At 47.1% G+C, this 22,008-nt stretch overlaps 1 protein-coding gene across 1 annotated transcript in view; it reads left to right on the plus strand.

Moving 5' to 3' along the window:
* The window catches only part of DCAF5 (DDB1 and CUL4 associated factor 5), a 334,903-nt gene that overhangs the window by 305,193 nt on the left and 7,702 nt on the right, over positions 1-22,008 (plus strand). The gene's annotated exons all lie outside the window — the stretch shown is intronic.

Consider the following 22,008-nt stretch of genomic DNA (forward strand, 5'->3'; position numbering starts at 1 on the left):
GCCCACTGACTTGGGGGAACACCTTGCACAGTGCAGGCCCTCTCCAAAGCAGTAATCCATTTGTGGATGTCATCCCCTTGTTTAAAGGGGGGCACTATCTTACCAAGGTGTTTTGTATCAAAACTCCTTTCCCTATTGCTAGGTACAATGCTGCCACCAGTGGGGACTGTCCCACTCAATTGTTGCTCTCTAGCAAAGGCAAGCCTCTCTTTGGCCAGGGCAAGTTCTTCCCTTTCAATCCTCAGATTGGCTGCCTTTTCCTTAGCTTCATACATTCTCCTCTGGGGAGATGTCATTCCCCTTTGAGAGGAACGTTGAGAGCCATTGGTATGAAGGGATCTGATAGAGCCTCTTGATAGAGATCTATCTCGTCCATTCCCAATGTTAAGCTGACCTGAGAGTGGCCCCAAGGGTCCCCTAGTGCCCATCTCATGTCTGCTTAAGTTGGACCTGGTTAGTCTGCTGACTTCTACCTGTTCCTTTTCTGCCTCATCCCCTGATACCAAATCATCATCCTCATCATCAGCATCATCTGCTTCCTGAAGAGGATGGTCCTGGGCATCAAAGGGACCCTGTAAGGAGGGCATGTTGCCATCTGAATTAGAAGGGTCTGGGTTACCAGCCCTCCTTGCATCATGAGTCTCTAAGAGACCAATCAGAAAGGCAGTTGTGGGGTTAGACCCCTGCTTAATCTTCCTAGAGGTACACACTTGTCGTAACTCATGGAAGCTAAGCGCAGTATATCTTGAAGGGATGACCTGTGGAGGGTCAACTGACACAAGGGGAACCTCAGTGTTTCCTCCTTTGTCCGACATACTGTTTCTAGTGTGGTGTAAGTGATGCACCTACCTACACTATGTGTTTACCTACTGATCCCTTGCTAAGAGTTGCAGCCAAGGTGTGCTAAGCCTTGAGGAGCTACAACAGCTGGTTCAGTAGAACTCAGAGTATTCTAAGCTTTAGTTATGTGTACCTAACAGTACTTATGTGATCTTTCAACAAGATATTCTTAGGATACGTGTGGTAAAACAACAGCAAGCTCAAATCCCAACCGCTGCTCACCAATGTGAGAAGGTGGCCTGATATGCAGTGCTCACTATTCTAGTGAACACTATGTATCAGTCCAGCAACCCTTATTGATGATTGGTTGTAAGTCAACCTTATAGACCAGCTATCCTAGTAGCGTGGATACGAGCAGTCTAAGGCTAAAGACTCGAGAGGGCGCGTTAAGCCAGCTGTTTACCACACATATACCCCTTGAATACCAAGTGAAAGGACACCACACAAGTGTTATGAAAATAAACAGTTATTTATTTAAAGATCACAACAGCCCTGTACTCTTTATGAGGACAGGGTACTAAGCACAAACCAAAACTCTTACAAAAATACTTAAGTTAGCACAGTATATACAAATGCCCGAGGGGCACGGAAAACCATATACTCTGAAAGTGGAATGCGAAATTCCTAGCAGGTAAGTACAGTACTAATAGCTTTTGGAATCGCTAGGACTTGACTAGGGAATCGTTAGATTATGTCTAGGAGGCCTAGGGGACTCGGGTGCAGTGTGTGCACTCTCACGCGAGATGCGGGACAAAAGTCTATGGTAGCTAGGAATTAGAAAGTTAGTGTTCTCGGGCGAACCCGACCTGGTAGGGAGAAAACGAAAGTAGATTCTGACCCTTGGATAGTGAGGCTATGCTGGGGCACCGAAATGCCGAAGTTACCTAGCCCAGGGGCTGCAGCTGCATAGGTCTGAAAAGACGTCGGGAATCCTCGTAGACGGACCAGGAGCCGGAAGAAAAGATGCTGGCCGGTGACCAGTGAAGAAAGTTCAGTCGGATCCAAGCCTGGATCTTGAAGATAGATGACACCTGAAAGCAGAGGGGACCAAGTTCGAGACTACTAGCCAGTAGTCAGTGGGCACCAGGAGGGCACCGGATGGTAGCCACCTCGACTAGGTGAGTGGGTGACGCTTGACTCGAAGATCTCACGGACCAGGAGGCGTTGTCGGCGACCAGGATGGAGGATCGAGCTGTCCCACGAAGATAGAAGCTGTCGGCGTCGCTGGACCCAGGATTGGGCAACAAAGCCTTGGCAAATTCAAGCCCACGCGGTGGACCTAAAATGGCGTCTGGAGTGGACCAGGAGGGTCCGGGGTGCCTCTCTTGAAGAAGGAAGCAAAGGCCAGCCTGGAGCAACCAGACCAGCAGTCGTGAAGTCGTTGGGCGTCGTTCAGAGGGCCACAAGCCAGCCGGCTAGTAGCCAAACAACGCGGTGCACAGCAAACAGCAGAAGGGCCCCACGCAGATCGTGGAGATGCAGGGGGGCTGATCTTGGGTGCTGGAGCTGCGCAGGGTCGGGGCTTCTCGGACCCCAAAGCACTCACCAGTGGAGGACACGGTGGGCTTGCAGTAAAGATGTCGTGCAGTCTTGGCGATCGTCGGTCCCTTGAGGTCTCGTCGCACTCACGGTTCTCAGCTGGGCTGTAGAGGTGAGTAGAGGTCAGAGGTGCCAGGGAAGCCGGGTCTCGTCGAGCTGGGTCGTCGGATTCGTGATGAAGGACTTGCAGCAGACCGCAGTGTTCTTTAGGATGGTGCCTGCGGATGCAGGGTGACTACTCCTTAGCCACAAGGGAGAATCTTGAAGAAGAAATCGTGAAGTCCTTTCGAAGAAAGTGGTATCTTGATTCCAAAGATGATCTAATTTTAACAGGGGGCCCGCTCCCATCTTTATACTAAAAAAGGGGGCTGACCCGGTGACTAGGTCCTGCCTATGGGTGGGACTAGGTGGGGGGTGGTTACACCCCTCAGCCATGCCGGACTTCCCCAGGCCAGGGGCTGGTGTGCCCCTGGAACTGGTTCAGACCGGCCTATGCGTAGTGAGCACCGGGGTGCCACTCAGCAGTCACCTTCCTGTAAAGCCCTGCCTACCCAGGATACACAAAACCATGTCTGGGACGGTGCTAGCACCGCCCCTGACAGGAAACCCTTTGTCCAGGCTCCCCTCGCTGGAAGGACTCCCAGCTGCAGGGGGTCAGACTCGTGTCTGTGGTGGCAGCATCCATTTTGTGGAGCTGAGGCTTCAGTTAACTTTAACCGGGGTTCACAGTTACATACATGTCGTGTCCCTCTAGAAGGGTGGAATGCTAACCCCGTCGCCAGAATTGGCGAGGGGTTAGTATTCCAATTCGTATGACACCTTACTCGACATGTTTTGATAAAGCAATACCAAAGATAGCATTTAACCGCGAGGATTATAATGCACTTAAGAGTATATGGTATGCGATATCATGGAACAGCTATTAGGACTTGATTCCGCAAGCTGCAGACAGGCTCAGCTCATGCCAGAGCACCATCTCACACGATTCCAAGCACTCTGCCTTCAGGATTGTCAAGGCCTGCCATAGGAGTGACTGATAGGAATCTGTGTGTCCATTTTAGGGTTAGGTATAGGTATACTACACCTACAGCAAAGGGTGATTACACGACTTTGCCCCAGCTGTCATGCAGCCAGTTGTGTCAAATTTAGGAGGCCAGCCAGGGGTGGCACAATACGTGCTGCAGCCCCTGGCAGCCCTGGGTACACCTATGCCCTGAGTTACAGGGTCTGATAAGGTGGCCCAGTACCAATTGGTAGATGCACCTAGGGTACATGAGGTAATTTAGAAAGAGAACAGCCAGGCTGTGGGTCTGATTGGCAGGCCCACAGCCAGAGAAAGTCGTAAACCAGTGAAACAAAAGCAAAAAAATCTGGGTGATCATAGGATTGCAGACCCTACTCTCCTACACCTTGTACCCTCTTAAGCCTTACGTCAGTCCTGTGCTGCCTACCTTCATAAACATTGAGAAACATTTCCCTGCAAATTACTTCATTTACCGCTCTCTCCATACTTGTATCTTACTCCATCCTCTTCGATTTATATTACACTTTCTCTATTCCTTCACAACCGCCCCTCCCCCTCCCCCACCACAGATCGCGTCTCACGGCCGCCCGGCCGTGTCATCGCTTTCACTTCGCTTTCACTTTTACTCCCGCGTCTCTTTAAACACAGCTTGCACTTTGCTTTCTAGTTAAAAAGCTTGACAGTGTGTGTGCCTTTTTATTCAACTAATAAAACTATTTGTGCTAACTGTACTTCTAGCCTTCCTCCAAAATGTCTCTTTTTCTCTCTGCCATCAAAACAGCAGCGTGCAAGTTTCCCGGCACCAGCACCGAAAGGGTGCAGTGCATTCTCTTGCTAGATTAGAGCTGAGTGAGGCCCGCATCCGGTTTCCAGCGCTCTTGTCAGCCTGCAGAGTTTGGGAGCACTTTCCAAAAGCCCCACTAAATGACTCGCAGAGCATCGCTTACGGGATAGCTAGGCGAGACCTAAAAAGACTACTTATTTATGTAAATGTTAGCCATTCTACCCATCTGACTTGCTTCTCACATACAACTCTGACCTCCACCTTTTCCCATGATCACAACAATGTATGGTGTCTCAATTGTAGAGATGTACCTAAAGGCCTGCACTAAAATTGGGATGATCAATGTTAATATTAATAGAGGGTTAATAATTGTATTATCTAGTGTGGAATTAGCACTAGATTACTGTTCTCTCTCCCTAAGTTCTGTTCCGCATCTTGGCTTCTTCAGAAACTTCGCTGGTTGCCCATTGCGAAGTGTATACAGTTTAAAATCCTAAGTACAGCGCATAAGATCATGGGTGTATCAGGAGCCCCCATTCTCTCCAGACTCGTGCAACCCTATCTTCCTCCAAGAGCTCTTGGCTCAGCCGACTCAAACCTCACAACAATTCCTCGGTTTAAAAGAAAGAGGCTAGGAGGCCGTTTCTTTCGAGTCTTTGCAATAGTTTGCCCTCAGACTTAAGGAATACGCAGAATCATTTTTGCTTTAGGAAACCGCTTAAAACTTGGCTTTTTGCAAAATAGGTTACTACTTCGACTTCTCATTGTGCCCCTTCTCTCTGCTTTTCTCTGTTGGGTAATACCTTCTTTTTTGTGGAAAGCCTGGGGAAACCCTGTTACTTAGGCAATCATGCGCTCTACAAACCAAAAAAATTATAAAATCAATAATTAGTCATGCAAACAGAATTTCTTCTTTTTATTTCATGTGCTGACCTATGAATAGAGAATGATTAAGGGCAACTCCAATAGTATATTCACTGTTTATGTTTAACATTGATTTTTATTCTATTAGAAATCTTTTTATTTATCAAGGTCACGGAATATTTATGCTCTAGTAATATGCATTAAAAAATCATTACGTTTACAAGTTGCATATTTGCTTTAAAATAGAAATAATAGTCAATTTATTTCCTGTATTAATTACCAATAAATGGAGGACATTTCATTTTAAAGTTTATTATGTCCACCAACAGTCAGTGATGTGTATATATATGTGTGGGTGTGTGTATGTATATACATGTGATCAAGGCCGCATGGACGGCCGAAACGCGTCTTGACTCTCTTCTGCAGAAGGAAATAAAATAATGCACTACAACCTGGGACCACGCTCGTGATTTCGCGCCGCAGCGAGGCTTATCTGCGAGGTATTGTGGATATATATATATATATATAGAGCAAGTGATCGGCTGATCTCGAAACGCGTAGGGTGTTTTCTTCTGTCAATTAAACTCTGACAAACACCGTCCTATACTTGGGCTCCGACTCTGGTTTTTCTCTACAAAGGAACTCGAACCTGGAGTGTGTGGAATTTAAGGGGCCGGCGAACCCCGTCGTGAGCCCGCCGTCCAAGTGGCTCGAGCACGCCATCTCTGCGTGTGTTGTATATGTGTGTGTATGTATGTATATGTATATATATATATATATATATATATATATATATATATTACCTACTGGCTATCGCCAGTAGGTATATATAGTTAGAATTTTTTCTCTATGGGACTTTTGAAAATTCTATGTCTAATAACTTTGGCGTTTGTGGACGGAATCGGCTGAAATTTTCAGGAAAATGGCACATTTTCATTCTGAGCAGCCCCTGAAAATTTGGGGGGGTTTCGTCAAGGGGGGGCCGAGAAAAAAGGGGGGTCCCAAAACGCGTTTTTCCCATTCATTTTTCCATGGGGCGGTTGGACTCACTTTTAGCTCGAACGGCTGAATGGATTTGCACGAAACTTGGCAAAATTGTAGGGACTGTTAGCCCGATGTGCCTTTGCTAGGTCTCAATATATGTGCTCCAGTAGTTTTTGAGAAATTAACGTTCAAACCAAGATATATATCTGTAACAGCGCTCTGGGCAGCGATCCGGTCCGCTTACTTTTCGCTTATCGGAACTTTGCGCGCAGAAAGCTGATTGGCTCTCCGGTGTCTGTCAACATTCTAAACAGTCCGGAGCGGACGCCATCTTGTCTCTCGGTAGGATCGAGAGAGAAGAAGAGGTGGAAAACGAAAGGGGAATTTAATGAAAGGGGGCAAGGTATCCCCCTCTTGACCCCCTAGGAATGTTGTTGGGGTTATTAAAGGGTCCCGTGGGGAAAATAAAAAAAAAAATGATTTTTCACGGTAGAAGCGCGGCCGCGAACTGGTAGCGAAACGGGAATTCGCCATTTTGAGCTTCGTTAATTAAATTACTAGTTATAAGTGGGTGCGGGAGACGTATCCTAATCCCCTATGTTTCCTGAGGGTGGCTGAGGAGGCTGATATATGTTGATACATCTCTTCCAGCGGCTGTGCGTGAGCTTTTTTTTTTTTTTTTGCTGCGTGACAGTCCGGAGCGGCCGCCATCTTGTCTTTCGGTAGGATCGAGAGAGAAGAAAAGGTGAAAAACTAAGGGGGAATTTAATGAAAGGGGGCAAGGTATCCCCCTCTTCACCCCCTAGGAATGTTGTTGGGGTTATTAAAGGGTCCCGTGGGGAAAATAAAAAAAAAATGATTTTTCACGGTAGAAGCGCTTCACGGGCCGCGAACTGGGCCGCAAACTGGTAGCGAAACGGGAATTCGCCATTTTGTGCTTCGTTAATTAAATTACTAGGTATAAGGGGGTGCGGGAGACGTATCCTAATCCCCTTACTAGTTATAAGTGGGTGCGGGAGACGTATCCTAATCCCCTATGTTTCCTGAGGGTGGCTGAGGAGGCTGATACATGTTGATACATCTCTTCCAGCGGCTGTGCGTGAGCTTTTTTTTTTTTTTGCTGCGTGACAGTCCGGAGCGGCCGCCATCTTGTCTCTCGGTAGGATCGAGAGAGAAGAAAAGGTGAAAAACTAAGGGGGAATTTAATGAAAGGGGGCAAGGTATCCCCCTCTTCACCCCCTAGGAATGTTGTTGGGGTTATTAAAGGGTCCCGTGGGGAAAATAAAAAAAAAAATGATTTTTCACGGTAGAAGCGCTTCACGGGCCGCGAACTGGGCCGCAAACTGGTAGCGAAACGGGAATTCGCCATTTTGTGCTTCGTTAATTAAATTACTAGGTATAAGGGGGTGCGGGAGACGTATCCTAATCCCCTATGTTTCCTGAGGGTGGCTGAGGAGGCTGATATATGTTGATACATCTCTTCCAGCGGCTGCGCCATCTTGCCTTTTTTTCGAATGGCACAATTTTGTCGTGCACGGCAGCCATTTTAGATGCCAGGCTGGTCCCAGGATATCACCTAACCCTGCGGATGTAGTTTATGGCCCCAGCTGTAGAGAATTCAGACATGCCAATCCTCCTGATTTAGGCGTGTGACTACTGATTTCAGTGCTAGTCTCCCGCCTCCCGATTTCTGCAAGCAAAAACCCGGGGGCATATTACGAACAACTAGCGATAATTTTTGTCTCTAACTTGTTTAGAGACAAAAATTATCGCCGCACATCGGCGATTTTTATCGCAGATAAACCTTGCTATTATCGCAGAAAAGTCAGCGATATTCATGTATTATTGACCTAATGCTGTTAGCCATGTTATCCACCTCCCATTGGATAACATGGCTAAGAACTGCTCAGGGCAGGTGTTAGATTTTGGAGATATTCGCGCTTAGCGCGAATATCTCCAAAAGTTGGTAATAGAAGGTAGCGATGTTAGGGACTGTTTCCAGTCGCTAACATCTTGGCACGCCACTTTGCATGTCATTAGTGATAAATATCACTGACATGCAAAGCGGGGCCCAAGATGGTCGCTATCTCCTTTTAGCTGTCACTAACTGGTGTTAGCGACAGCTTGGTAATAGGGAGATAATTTTATCTCCGCTTTCATGGCTTTTAAAGCCAAAAAAGCGGAGATAAACCCCCTTGATAATATGCCCCACGATTCCTTGGGGGTTTCAGCCGACAGGGCTTGCTATTGTGTTACATGGTAATTTTTCCATGAAACGTCAGAGGGTCGATGCAGGGGTTCTAGAAGAGGTGATAAACCATTTAAGCCTCATGAACAAGCGCATGGTCTTTTAAAGATTTGTGAAGTACTCGGGGCGGCGGTGTGTGTGTGCCCTCTTTCAGGAGCGGGCGGGGGGGCACTGCCAGCAACTTGCCAGGTCAGGTAGTGTTCAACACGTGCATCACCCTTTCTCTGCCTGCTATTGCGCTCCATGCTTCGGAAAGGTAAGAAAAAGAACGCGCATTTGAGTTTGAAATGTCCGATCCTGCAGCAGCACACTTCCAAAGCCCACACATGACAATAACCCGATTCAAGGCCCCATTCACCCGTTTTTCAAAAAATAGATAACACTCCAACAAATTAAGGTTATAAAACTTTATTAACTTTTAACGATAATGAACAGAACAAAAACTAAAAACATTTAAACATTTCTTAACACAAAAAGCAACAATGGTTAGAAGCTGTCTTTTGTGCGAATAGTCCCAAGGCAGCACAACGTGCAGAGTTCTGGACGGCACCCAGGTGATGTCGCCTGGGTGCCGCACTGGTTTAGGGATCCTACAATGCTGCTCCGAAAATTGGCGTGGGGCGTCCCGGGTGGGGCGGGGGGAGGCCTCGTCAGTAGCGGTCTGTTGTGCGAATAGTCCCAAGGCAGCACAACGTGCAGAGTTCTGGACGGCACCCAGGTGATGTCGCCTGGGTGCCGCACTGGTTTAGGGATCCTACAATGCAGCACAGAAAAACAGCGTGGGGCGTCCCGGGTGGTGCGGGGGGAGGCCTCGTCAGTAGCGGTCTGTGTCCAGTGTCACATGGCTGACACAACATGTACGACAGGCACCCAGGTGATGTCCAGTAAACTGCCGCACTGGTTTTGGTATCCTACAATGCTGCTCCGAAAATTGGCGTGCGGCGGCCCGGGGGGGGGGCGTGGGGGAGCCGGCGTGAACGGGCCTCCCCAGGTGGCGGCCATCTAGCTGAGTTGCGCTCGTTCTTGCGGCCACAGCGTCTCGCTCACCATGTTGTTGAGTTGCTTCCACTCTTGCAGTGCAGCGATAGGCGGCTGCCACATGGCTCTTAAAATGGCGGACAGCTCCTCGGTTTTAGGCCTGGTCCACTGAAATGGTCCTGGGACACTTTGGAACTCGGACGCTTGCCTGCTAGGGCTTGGGCTCCATTCTCGAAAAGCGTCCCCTCAGCCGTGAAGATTGTATAAAAGTCTTGGGGGCCCCCGACTCCCGCAGGCTTCCGGTGGGGAGCGGCTGCCATGATTGCTCGCGGAATGGCCACGACGGAGCCACGAGATGGTGGTGCTCTCATGCTGACGCCAGCTTCAGTCTGAATGATCCAGAAACAAGGTGGGGCTTTCATCGTTTGGGAAAAAAAAATGTTCTAAACCAATGAAAAGTGTTATTTTTAGGTCATATGACCAAGCCTTCCATCTTTAGGAAACCAAAAGTAAAATGAACCAATGAAAAGTTTTATAAACAAGTCACATGACCTGTTATGCGGCATAGGGCTACAAAAAGCGTAGAAAATCCGTTGGCACGTGAGGCGGCGTCAGTAGCGGACCGATGTGCGAATAGGCCGAAGGCAGCACAACGGGCCGAGATCCGGATGGTACCGAGGTGTTGTCCAGCAAATTGCCGCACTGGTGTGGCCATCCTACAATGCTGCGCCGAAAGACGGCGTGTCCAGCTGAGTTGCGCTCACTGTTGCGGTACAGTGACTCGAACGCGCCGAGATCCGGATGGCACCGAGGTGGTGTCCAGCAAATTGCCGCACTGGTGTGGCCATCCTACAATGCTGCGCCGAAAGATGGCGTGTCCAGCTGAGTTGCGGTCACTGTTGCGGTACAGTGAGTCGAACCCGCCGAGATCCGGATGGCACCGAGGTGGTGTCTAGCAAATTGCCGCACTGGTGTGGCCATCCTACAATGCTGCGCCGAAAGACGGCGTGTCCAGCTGAGTTGCGGTCACTGTTGCGGTACAGTGAGTCGAACGCGCCGAGATCTGGATGGCCAAGTTTCAAGTTTCATCTGGCAGTTTTTCTCCATCCCTCCTGGATCAAAGAAGGTGAATGCTATGCTGTCCTATGGCAACATGAGCATCAACCTGATGAATACGGCATTCGAAAATCATAAATGCCCTAATGCACCCAAGAAGTAATTTTTTTTTTGCTCCAGTTGAGCCGTTTTCAATGCCTGTTTTTTGTTGTTTCCCCTCCATCAAGAACAAAACAAAAATACAAGGCGCTAAGATCCGAATGGCAAGTCCTGGATGTTGAGTGCCTCAGTTGAGAGTTCTGAGCAGTGCTTGTAAGACTATCTGAAGTTTATTATAAGAATCAGAGTAAGTTGAAGACTGTCTGAAGCTTATTTGCACCTGCTGCAGCTTCACTAGGTCCGGCGGAACTTTTTGCCTTTTCTTTTCTGCTTCTTTTCCTACAATGCGTTTCATCTGAAGACACGACCAGGTCCCTGAATGTGTGCAGGGGGACGCTATTGATTGAATGAAAATGGCGGCTTGACACAAAGCTGACTCAAGCGTTACTGTTGGTGCTATACAGACAAAAATTGGTTTTCAGTTTGTACATTCTTCAGGTTTTTTTTTTCCATTCAAGTCTGATTGAGAGTTTGTAGAAAAATGGCTTCAGATTTACCACATACTACTCTTCAACATTCTTCCTAAATGTAACAATGTGAAACTCGAGAACGGCTGTTTCTGTTTCCTTTCAAAATGCTGCCACCAATATTTTCTGAATGGAAGACACCATCTTGTAGCATAAAGGGCCGAAAGGGGTTCTGGTCTGGCCGATGGTTGGTGGAGACATTTTGACTATATCTTGGACCTGCCCGGCCTCGCCCAAAATGGCGCCGGTATAAATGGGACTCGTAACTCCTTGCCCGCAAATGTATATCTAGAAAATGTTATTGTAAGTGGCCCTGTCGTATTTTAATTACAAAATGTACGTCCACCGATTCCGCAACTGTTAGACACCTTTGTTCTTGTCAAATAATGGCCCGCTCGTTACGTTCTTCTACAGTGTAAATGTCTCCTCATCATATACGATTTCAGTTTGCTCCGTGGCCGGCCCACGTGGTTATAGGCCCGTATTTGTATACTGACATTTTCACAATAAAGGTTTTTAAAACAAAACTCGGTAGTAGTATTTACATTTGTAAAGTTTTTACTTTTAGTGACTGTTTTCGAATCAGTAAAAGGCAAGTGAAATAAAGCAGTCCAATTACATGACGGAAAAAAGGTATAATATGTAGGAACGCAGTAAAGATAAATGGTCAAGGGCAGTTGTGTTTTCCACTCCTGCAACATAAAGTGATCGATAAGAATCTGATAATCAGGCGTATCGGCGACTAAGACAGCAGGCCGAATCTCTTTTACTCAACGGCTCCGTCATGGAAGGAAGAAACGCCCTTTTTCTCGAAAAAGGAATATATTTTACTTGCAAGACAGTTGTAAATTTTCCGGGAAAGTACATTAGCCTGGAATATTATAACATATGTTTGAAAAAAAAATATTGTTCGAAAATAATAAAAAGCGTAATTTTTAGGTCATATGACCAAGCTTTTCATCATTAAATTAACAAAAGTAAAATGAACCAATGAAAAGTTTTATTAACAAGTCACATGACCTGTTATGCTTACGTTACGCGCTGCGCGCCGCGCCTCGGATCACTTCCGGGTGCGCTAACGCGGCGTGTCATAAAACGAATTACGCGACAACGTAGGTCAAGAATATAGTCAAAATGTCTCCACCAACCAGCGTTCACAACACAACCCCTTTCAGCAGTCCAAAAAGTTCTGTTAAATGACAACAGAGGGGACAGGCAACAAGAACCATCAGTCAAAGAGGGGAGGGCAAGTTCTTCTCTTCCGGGTCATGTTGGGGCGCTACCGGAACTGATCGAATTGGTAGTCTATAGTGTTTCTGGATGTTTCAGACTAAAGCTGGCGTCAGCATGAGACCACTACCATCTCGTAGCTCCGTCGTGGCCATTCCACGAGCAATCATGGCAGCCGCTCCCCACCAGAAGCCTGCGGGAGTCGGAGGCCCCCAAGACTTTTGTAGAATCTTCACGGCTGAGGGGACGCTTTTCGAGAATGGGACCCAAGCCCTAGCAGACAAGCGTCCGAGTTCCAAGGTGTCCCAGGGCCATTTTAGTGGACCAGGCCCAAAACCGAAGAGCCGGCCGCCATTTTGAGAGTCCTGTGGCAGCCGCCTATCGCTGCACCGCAAGAGCGGGCGCATCTAAACTACATGGTGAGCGAGACGCTGTAGTCGCAAGAGCGGGCGGTAAACAGCTGAATGGCGGAAGAGGCACAGTGTAGCAAAAGCGGGCGGAATGGCAACTAAAACGATAAAGGGGCGCCCCACTACAGCTTGTCTTCAGGTCAAACGGATTGTGGGACAAGGTCCAGAATTGAAGAGTCATCAAAAGGCAAAAAGTTCAGCCGGACCCCGGGAGCCGGCCGCCTATGTCGGGGCGATCTCAGGCTACACCAGTGCTATAAGACTTGGGGAGGGTGTCGGAGCCAAGCGTCTTCTCCGAGTCCATGGCCATCACACCGCCCCTCAGGGGCCTCCGTCAAGCTGTTTAGGAAGGTAACATATCACATTGTTTTCTAATGCAGTCAGGTCCACAAACGACACTCACTTACTTTGAGAATAGTGAAGCTGCAGTAGGTGGAAATAAGCTTCAGACAGTGTTACAAGCAGTGCTCAGAACTCTTAACTATGGCACCCAACATCCAGAACTTATGCTATTTGAGAATGGTAGTGACATCGAAGCATCTCAGGGACCAAAACCATTAACGTACTTTCACGTATGAAAATCTTACTTGGGGAGGGGGCAGGAGCGAAGCGCCCCCTCCCAGTCAGCGCCACCACACCGTATGTTGAAAATCTGAAGCCATCGTTCTACAAAGTCAACCAAACTTGGATTGAAAAATCTAGAAAAATGTACAAACTGAAAACCAGTTTTGGTCTGCATAGCATCAGTAGCAACGCTTGAGTCAGCTTTGTGTCAAGCCGCCATTTTGATTCAACAAAGCACAGGCATTGAAAAAGGCTGAAATTCAGAACTCTAAACTATGGCACCCAACATCCAGGAGCTTGCCATCTGGATCTTGGAGCCTTGTGCTGTTTTCGATCTATTCACACATCGGTCCACTACTGACATCATCTTATAAAACAACGTTATGTAAATAGTTTTTTAATAAAATGTTTTACCCTGTTTCTTTGCTGGTGTGTTGTCTATATTTTTAATATTTGCATAGGGTTTGTCGTTATTTTGTGCGGTATGGGTGATGGAGCCGAGCTGTCTTGCAGTCCTCATGGTGTGGAGCTCAGTTCATCTCACTATTTTCGTATTTCTCATGAAGGGTTGTTCCTAATATTTCTATTTTAGCGAGGTCAAAAAGAGATCTAATTAGTGGCCTACTGATTTTGCTCGATTACTTTTATTATTTTACACGATTTTTCACTATCTGCAAAGACTAAACAGAGTATTGCGACTTTGTGCTTGTTTGTAAATAGAGAATGATCCAAAGAGAACCAATTCTAAAACAGTAAATGCTTGGACAACAATCAATCAAATGGAGAGACAAGGAGGCACGACGGATTACAACGGGGGTAAAGGCCTGCGTTAACTACCCTTCAGTATCTGCAAAGAGAGAGTACTACTAAGACAAAAGAGGGGAGGGGGGGGGGTGCAGCGTTCAAAGCACATCAGCGTGCATAAATACGAAAATGTTTTTATCTATCACGTACTTGACATTTTAAAGCTTTTCATATTTGCTATTAAAAAACCAATGAAATTCACAGAAAAAACCATAGGTTATAGTGGATATATAGTTAGAAATTTGCATTTAGAAAACCTTGAAAATTCAATGAAAAAACCATTGGTTTTAGGCCATATATAGTTAGGAATTAGCATTTACAAAACCTTATTTTACTCGCATAAAACCATTGAAATTCCATATATAGTTAGAAGCGCTAACTATATATCGCGCACCCGCAATCCACTGCTGATGATGTCACATATTACATCATTCATGACATGGTCAGTGACATCACTGATGACATCACTGATGACATCTCAAATGACATCACTGATGACAACTCAAATGACATCACTGATGACATCTCAAATGACATCACTGATGACATCACTGATGACAACTCAAATGACATCACTGATGACATCTCATTTGTCATCACTGATCACATCACTTATGTGATAATACAATGAACCTCTTCAGACTCTAATATAACCTTACATACACTCAGTATAAACAGACACTCACAGACTGTCACTCATCCATGGAGTTACTCACACACCTACTCAGTCATGCAAAGAATCAATCACACCTCCATTTCCTCAACTATAAAGTTATACACATCTTACTTATTCAAACATATAATAACACATATTTATTCTCTTATATAATCCCTGATACAAGCTCACAGTGATCGATACAGCCACTCACACATTCACTGGCTCTTATGTTCAGTTATTTATATATCTCAACTCTCACATGTATTGTGTTTTACATACGTACTTACTTGCTCATGTAGCAATGAGAAATCCATTCACTCACCAACACACCCATGCATAGTCAACCGCCCATATAGCTGTTTCCACATGCACTCTTGAACTCATACTCCTAGTGAATCAACTGCTTACACATCTATGCACAGAGTCACGCACCTCCCAGCCACCCACACACACACTCAGCCTCCCATTCAAATACTTGGGCAACCAATCAATAACCCATATGGCCACTCTTATAGCTACTGATCAACACATGCAGCAGCTTACACAACAACAAACATACTGATGCACAAATTAAGACAGTTTAGTCACTAACCCATGCACTCAGTGAGACACATTTAATCACTCACTCATACAGTCAGTCATGCACCTACTAAATTCTTCATCCAGACACTTATACATCCACTCATTCTTCAATATGTGAAACATATTTTAACTTTACAGAAACATACAGTCACTGGGTGTTGTCATCAGTGATGTCATCAGTGATGTCATTTGAGATGTCATCAGTGATGTCATCAGTGATGTCACTGACCATGTCATGAATGATGTAATATGTGACATCATCAGCAGTGGATTGCGGGTGCGCGATATATAGTTAGCGCTTCTAACTATATATGGAATTTCAATGGTTTTATGCGAGTAAAATAAGGTTTTGTAAATGCTAATTCCTAACTATATATGGCCTAAAACCAATGGTTTTTTCATTGAATTTTCAAGGTTTTCTAAATGCAAATTTCTAACTATATATCCACTATAACCTATGGTTTTTTCTGTGAATATATATATATATATATCCAAAGAACTCCGTTTTCTCCCTCTGTGTCACTCCAGAAAAACGAACACGGACCCACTCAGGTAGTTTGCCAAGCTAAGAGGCTCAGGAAAATGTTTATCAGGTCCCAGTTCGCCGTGTTGTTCCCGACGCGTTTCGTAGGCTCCCGCCTTCTTCTTCAGAGGAAAGGCGAACTCATCACGGGAATACAGGTGCCAGCCCTCTTTAAACAATGGCACGCCCCTAGATGGGCAGTCCAAGTGTCTCAGTGCCTGTTGGGACTGGAAGTCCTGTGTTTTCATGACGCCCCATCTGTGGACAGGGGCGGTTGGATAGTCTCCCCTCGCCAGCCAGGCGACATCACGGTGGTGGAGTAGGGGACGGATGAATATCCGTATCTCTAACGAGCTGGATGCTTGCCCTTGCCGGCTCCTTCCGTGAGGCTGCGTGGCGTTGCTCAGCGTTTATGCAGGGTCACTACTTCGCTCGATACCATCAAGGCGCTGCTGCACTCTTCTGGCGGGTGTTGTCACAGAATGGTGGTGGTTCCATTCAGAATATGTACGCTCGCGTGTCGAAACACACCAAACTCTCGGGGAGATTTCTTCAACACACCTTTATTGCCACAGCGTGCTTGGATAGCTAAGAGGCTCAGGAAAATGTTTATCAGGTCCCAGTTCGCCGTGTTGTTCCTGACGCGTTTCGAAGGCTCCCGCCTTCTTCTTCAGAGGAAAGGCGAACTCATCACGGGAATACAGGTGCCAGCCCTCTTTAAACAATGGCACGCCCCTAGATGGGCAGTCCAAGTGTCTCAGTGCCTGTTGGGACTGGAAGTCCTGTGTTTTCATGACGCCCCATCTGTGGACAGGGGCGGTTGGATAGTCTCCCCTCGCCAGCCAGGCGACATCACGGTGGTGGAGTAGGGGACGGATGAATATCCGTATCTCTAACGAGCTGGATGCTTGCCCTTGCCGGCTCCTTCCATGAGGCTGCATGGCGTTGCTCAGCGTTTATGCAGGGTCACTACTTCGCTCGATACCATCAAGGCGCGGCTGCACTCTTCTGGCGGGTGTGGTCACAGAATGGTGATGGTTCCATTCAGAATATGTACGCTCGCGTGTCGAAACACAACCAAACTCTCGGGGAGATTTCTTCAACACACCTTTGCCACAGCGTGCTTGGATATATATATATATATATAGTGTTGCTGTCTTCTGCTAGCACTCAACATGTTTCTTCCTTTTAAAGATCGGCGGACCATCTTCAGGCTATAGTAGGGCCTATCATTAGGAAACATACATATTGTTTACTTACATACAGTACAATACATAATGTTCAACTTCCCATACTGTATACCAGATACAATGTATATTTCTTATTGGAGCTAGTAGTGTTACCTGACTGATTACTGTACTGGTTTCATAGTCGAGCATACACCATAGTCCAATACATTCATCAAGGTGAGGGGGGGGTGGAGGGGGGGGGCTGATGCTCCCCCCCCCCCTCCCTGTAAAAAACTTTCCTGGGGATAGGGCTCCTGGGACCACTGGGGGAGTCGGGGAGCACACGTGCCCTCACCCTTAAATTAAACAAGCATTGGCATAGCCAATAGGTCTCGCTTTTGGGACCCTATAAGTATTTAGTTAAGTAACACAATATCCTTGGTGCAACAACACCAACAGTTGCATGGCTAAACACTTATAAGGTCCCAAAGTCGAGACCTATTGGCTATGCCAATGCTTGTTATATATACCTAAGGAACCACCAAATAAACACAGGCATACCTATCCAACAGAAGTCAGTGTGAACTTGTGAAGTGATGAAATAAAATTCACCGCTCGAATGGCACTGTAAATATCTCAAATTAAACTGAATGTTAATCAGAGCCACTGGATTCCAGCTAGCCTGGCGGGTGTTACCCCGAAACCGGACCCAGGATGTTTGTTTCCGGTCCAGGGAAGATCTGGCTTGGTAGTTCGGGCTGGACTGTTCCCATGAGGCACAGGGTCGAGACTGATTTGCGTATGGCTGGGTCTGAACCGGGGTGGCGAAGTGAGCTAAAGAACGATGATGGATTCAACCAAGATCTGTGACAGGAGGTGAGTGTCTGAAAAGTTTCAGCACTTTATCCACCATCACCTTGTGCTCGCTTAGTCAGAGCAATATTGTCATAGAAGAGCAGACTTAAGCTTAAAGGTAATGAAATTAGGGTTGTTGAAATAGGGCAAAAGTGGAAACCAATAAAATACCAGGACCCCTAGGCAAATTACCAAAGTCCAAGTGTTATCACAGCAGGTAAGTGCTAAGTTGAAACAAAATAACATGGAACCTGATGGCCAATGTTATCAAATAGATGCGCAATCATTCTAGTTAGGTTCACTAAAGGTAGCGTCTTGAGGCTCAGAGGTTTTATCATGGGTTGTTTACAAAGGTTCAGTCAATGGGGCAGAGGTGCCACCCTGGGGTCTCCAGTAGGATATATGTTTGCACTTTGTTATGCTGTGTGGGGTTTTAGGGTTTCAAGTCCAGTTCTTTAAAGTTGTATGTCTGATGTAGTGGGACACTGAGTGTCTGGTAGTCTGTCACTGAGGGATATAGAGCAGTGATGAGACCAGTGAAGGAACAAGATCTTTCTGGACAAGATGCAGGAGAGGTGGTACCGCAAACACTTTGCGTGGGTATCAAACTTCACAGGCCAATATATCAAAATGGGCCAGCTGCCACAGAGCTTTCCGGTTGCTGCGGACACCCAGCTGTGGTACTGGACTAATTATGCGCTGTGTAAATCATAATTAACAGTGACTGCAAGGTGAGATGCTCTGCTGGATGACATGAGGTGTGTAGTTGGATGCATGCAACGTACATTATTGGATACGGCGTAGTTTAAGGTTGGTGAGGCGCATAAAATGGTCTACTGGATGCGGTACAGGGTGCAGAGCTGGAAGTGGTGTGGGGTGCAGAGCAGGATGTGGTGTTGGGGTGCAGAGCGGGATGTGGTGTTGGGGTGCAGTGTGAAATGTGGTACGGGGTGTAGAGTGGGATGTGGTACGGAGTGTAGAGTGGGATGTGGTGTTGGATGCAGAGCAGGATGTGGTACGGGGTGTAGAGCGGGATGTCGTGTTGGATGCAGAGCGGGATGTCGTGTTGGATGCAGAGAGGGATGTCGTGTGGGGTGCAGAGCGGGATGTCGTGTGGGGTGCAGAGCGGGATGTGGTACAGGGTGCAGAGCGGGGTGTGGTACGGGATGCAGAGTGGGATGAGGTACGGGCTGCAGAGCGGGATGTAGTGTTGAATGCAGAGCAGGATGTGGTACGGGGTGTAGAGCGGGATGTCGTGTTGGATGCAGAGCGGGATGTCGTGTTGGATGCAGAGCGGGATGTCGTGTGGGGTGCAGAGCGGGATGTGGTACAGGGTGCAGAGCGGGATGTGGTACAGGGTGCAGAGCGGGATGTGGTACAGGGTGCAGAGCGAGATGTGGTACGGGGTGCAGAGCTGGATGTGGTACGGGGTGCAGAGCTGGATGTGGTACGGGGTGCAGAGCTGGATGTGGTACGGGGTGCAGAGCTGGATGTGGTACGAGATGCAGAGCTGGATGTGGTACGGGATGCAGAGCTGGATGTGGTACGGGGTGCAGAGCTGGATGTAGTACGGGGTGCAGAGCAGGATGTGGTGTAGGGTGCAGAGCAGGATGTGGTGTAGGGTGTAGAGCAGGATGTGGTGTTGGATGCAGTGCACCTGCAAATAGGCTTCACTCTACCCAGCAGATTGCTCACACTCTCTTAGCATCTTGCTTCTGCAGCACAATCCAGGGTCGTTTTATAACAGAATTCACACTCCCGCTAGCCGGCTGTCTATCCGGATGTGATGCAGGTGATGTAAAAGAATCTTGGGCCTGTAGAGAGAACAAAGGTTGCTGAACTGCCCCTGCCTGTAGCCGGAGAACTGATAAAGAGAGCCCGGTGCTGGGCCTGTCGCTCCTATAGATTAGGAAGGCACATGTTGAGGGTTTGTTTGATAAACCTGGGAGGAGTGAGAGAGAGGGGCGGGGGCGGCTCCCTGCAGGCGCCACTCGAGAGCAGATTTACAGAGCCCATCTGAGGCATTTATAGACGGCGCCTGGGTGCCGCGGGGGGGGCGGGGTTGAAAGCCTTTATGGAGGCAGCTGCTAGACTTCACCCCGGGATTCCCGCAGCACCGCGGGCTCCAACGGGTAGGGGGCTGGGGGCGCGGTCCCCGCATCGGCACTAACGTGTGAAAGCAAATTTGAAAAAAAACAGGTGGCCCCTGCGTGCGCCGCTGCTCGAAAAAGCACGACAGTGAAAGCTAATTAGAACAACAGATGGCCCCTGCGTGAGCCGCTGCTTGAAAAAGCACGAAAGTAGTAGAAAAACAGATGGCCCCTGCGCGCGCCGCTGCTCGCTCTTTCAAGTTGGATGCCGCCACAGGCACAAGTGTACAAAAAGAGCTGACCGATTCCAAAAGGTCAACTCTTAGGGCAGCGCATGCACGCTGCGCTAGGCTCGACCTAGACTGAATGTCACACTCTTACCAGGCCGGGGAGGAGGGGTGGGGGGGGGGGGGGTGGAGGTGAGCTCCCTAGGGCCTTTCAATGGCCATGGGAGGGGGGCCGTATGCCTCCCTCAGCATAGTATAAAAACATTTTGGCCCTCAGGGTAGGGTCCCCAGCGCCTAACATGGCTCAGGGAGGGGGGGGGGTTGTATGCCCCTCCCCAGTGCCTTTATAAGAAATAAACCTACTGAACCAAGTTTTTTTAACCTAATTTCTCAAAAACTACTGAATACACACATACACACCAAATCACAAAGATGCTAGGCCAATATCTAGCTTTCTGCTAAATTTGGTATAAGTCTGTTCAGCAATTTTTGTGGGATCGCTGTTAAATTTTACTATTGAAAAATGAATGGGGAAAATGGGTTTTTGGACCACCCCCTCCCTCATTTTCTCATCCTAATCTTGACGGATCAACCTGAAACTTTTCATTAAGGACCTGAGGTGGATGACACTTTTTTGAAAAGTTTTGTGAAGATTTGTGAAACGACGGGAAAGTTATAAGCAGATGAAAAAATAATTTCCCTGTAGAAACGTGGTCCTAACTATAATTATCCAGTGGCAACCGCCACTGGGTAATTAAAACAAAGAGAGAGGGATAGAGAGAGGGATAGAGCGAGAGATAGAGAGAGAGAGAGAGAGAGAGAGAGAGAGAGAGAGAGAGAGAGAGAAAGTAGAAAAGGTAGCATTTCCCAAAACTGTAAACCCATCAAGAGAAAATCATTCTGAAAGCAATGTATCAAGTAGAAGGAATCATTACAGAGCGACTGGTAACTGTAAGGTTTTCTCCTCAGCTGTTTCCGAATGTGCAGTACTCAGTACTCTGGTCATAACTGGGTGGATGCGAGAGCTGGACCAGACAGAGCTACCCATAAATAGATCAAAATTGTTGTTGTTTCTGATGGCTCACATAGAGTAATCAGATGTAATGCTGTATGAAAATTGCTGACAATTGTTTGTGAAAGTTTTACTCCTTTTATAGTGCTGCACTGTTAGAATGATATTCTATCTCTTGACTAATATTAGTTTTGTGAATAATTTATACAGCTGTATGACCTCTATTTTATTTTATTTATTTTGTGTTGTGAGCTACAAATGTTCGTGGTAACAGTTTGTGTAATGCAACAATTTTCTGTTGTATTTTTAAATACCTTTCTCTTTTACCTCGCCCAGAGTTAGCCACTGTTTTTGATAGATTGTGACTGCCCTGGTTCTTAGAGTTATAAGATCCGCCTTGTTGGTTGTTACATGTTGTAGCCTTTGGGAGATTGGGGCAAGTACCAAGAGATAGACTACCAAATACAGCAAAGCCTTGAGGAACAAGAAACTCTTAGATACTTTGTGGTGAAGGTCACAAATCTAGAGAAGGGACGGCATGCATGAATCTGAAATGAATAATACGAGACATTAAATCCATGGACTTCTGGACGACTCTGCCATTGTCCTTTGCAGGAGGAATAGCGATAGACAACATTATGGTGCTGCCCAGATGCCTCGATCTATTCCAAAGTAGTGTGCTCTGAATCCCACGCGTCTACCACGGACAGCCATGTACAGTCCATTGTGGAGGAGGATAAATAGTAGTGTCTAAATGGAGACACTGTAGAGCTCATAACAAGAAGAAGGTTTGGGCGTACCAGGTCTAGCGGCTGATTATCAAGCAGCGCAGTTGCAGTGTGTGGGGGGTGGTTTGGAGACTTGAAAAGTTAAGACAAAGACCCACCAGGATCTACTAACCAATGATGTGCAAACAGCTGGTCTCAATTAATACATTTTTA

This window comes from Lissotriton vulgaris, chromosome 9, assembly GCF_964263255.1.
Source record: "Lissotriton vulgaris chromosome 9, aLisVul1.2, whole genome shotgun sequence".
In the NCBI taxonomy this organism is placed as follows: Eukaryota; Metazoa; Chordata; class Amphibia; order Caudata; family Salamandridae; genus Lissotriton; species Lissotriton vulgaris.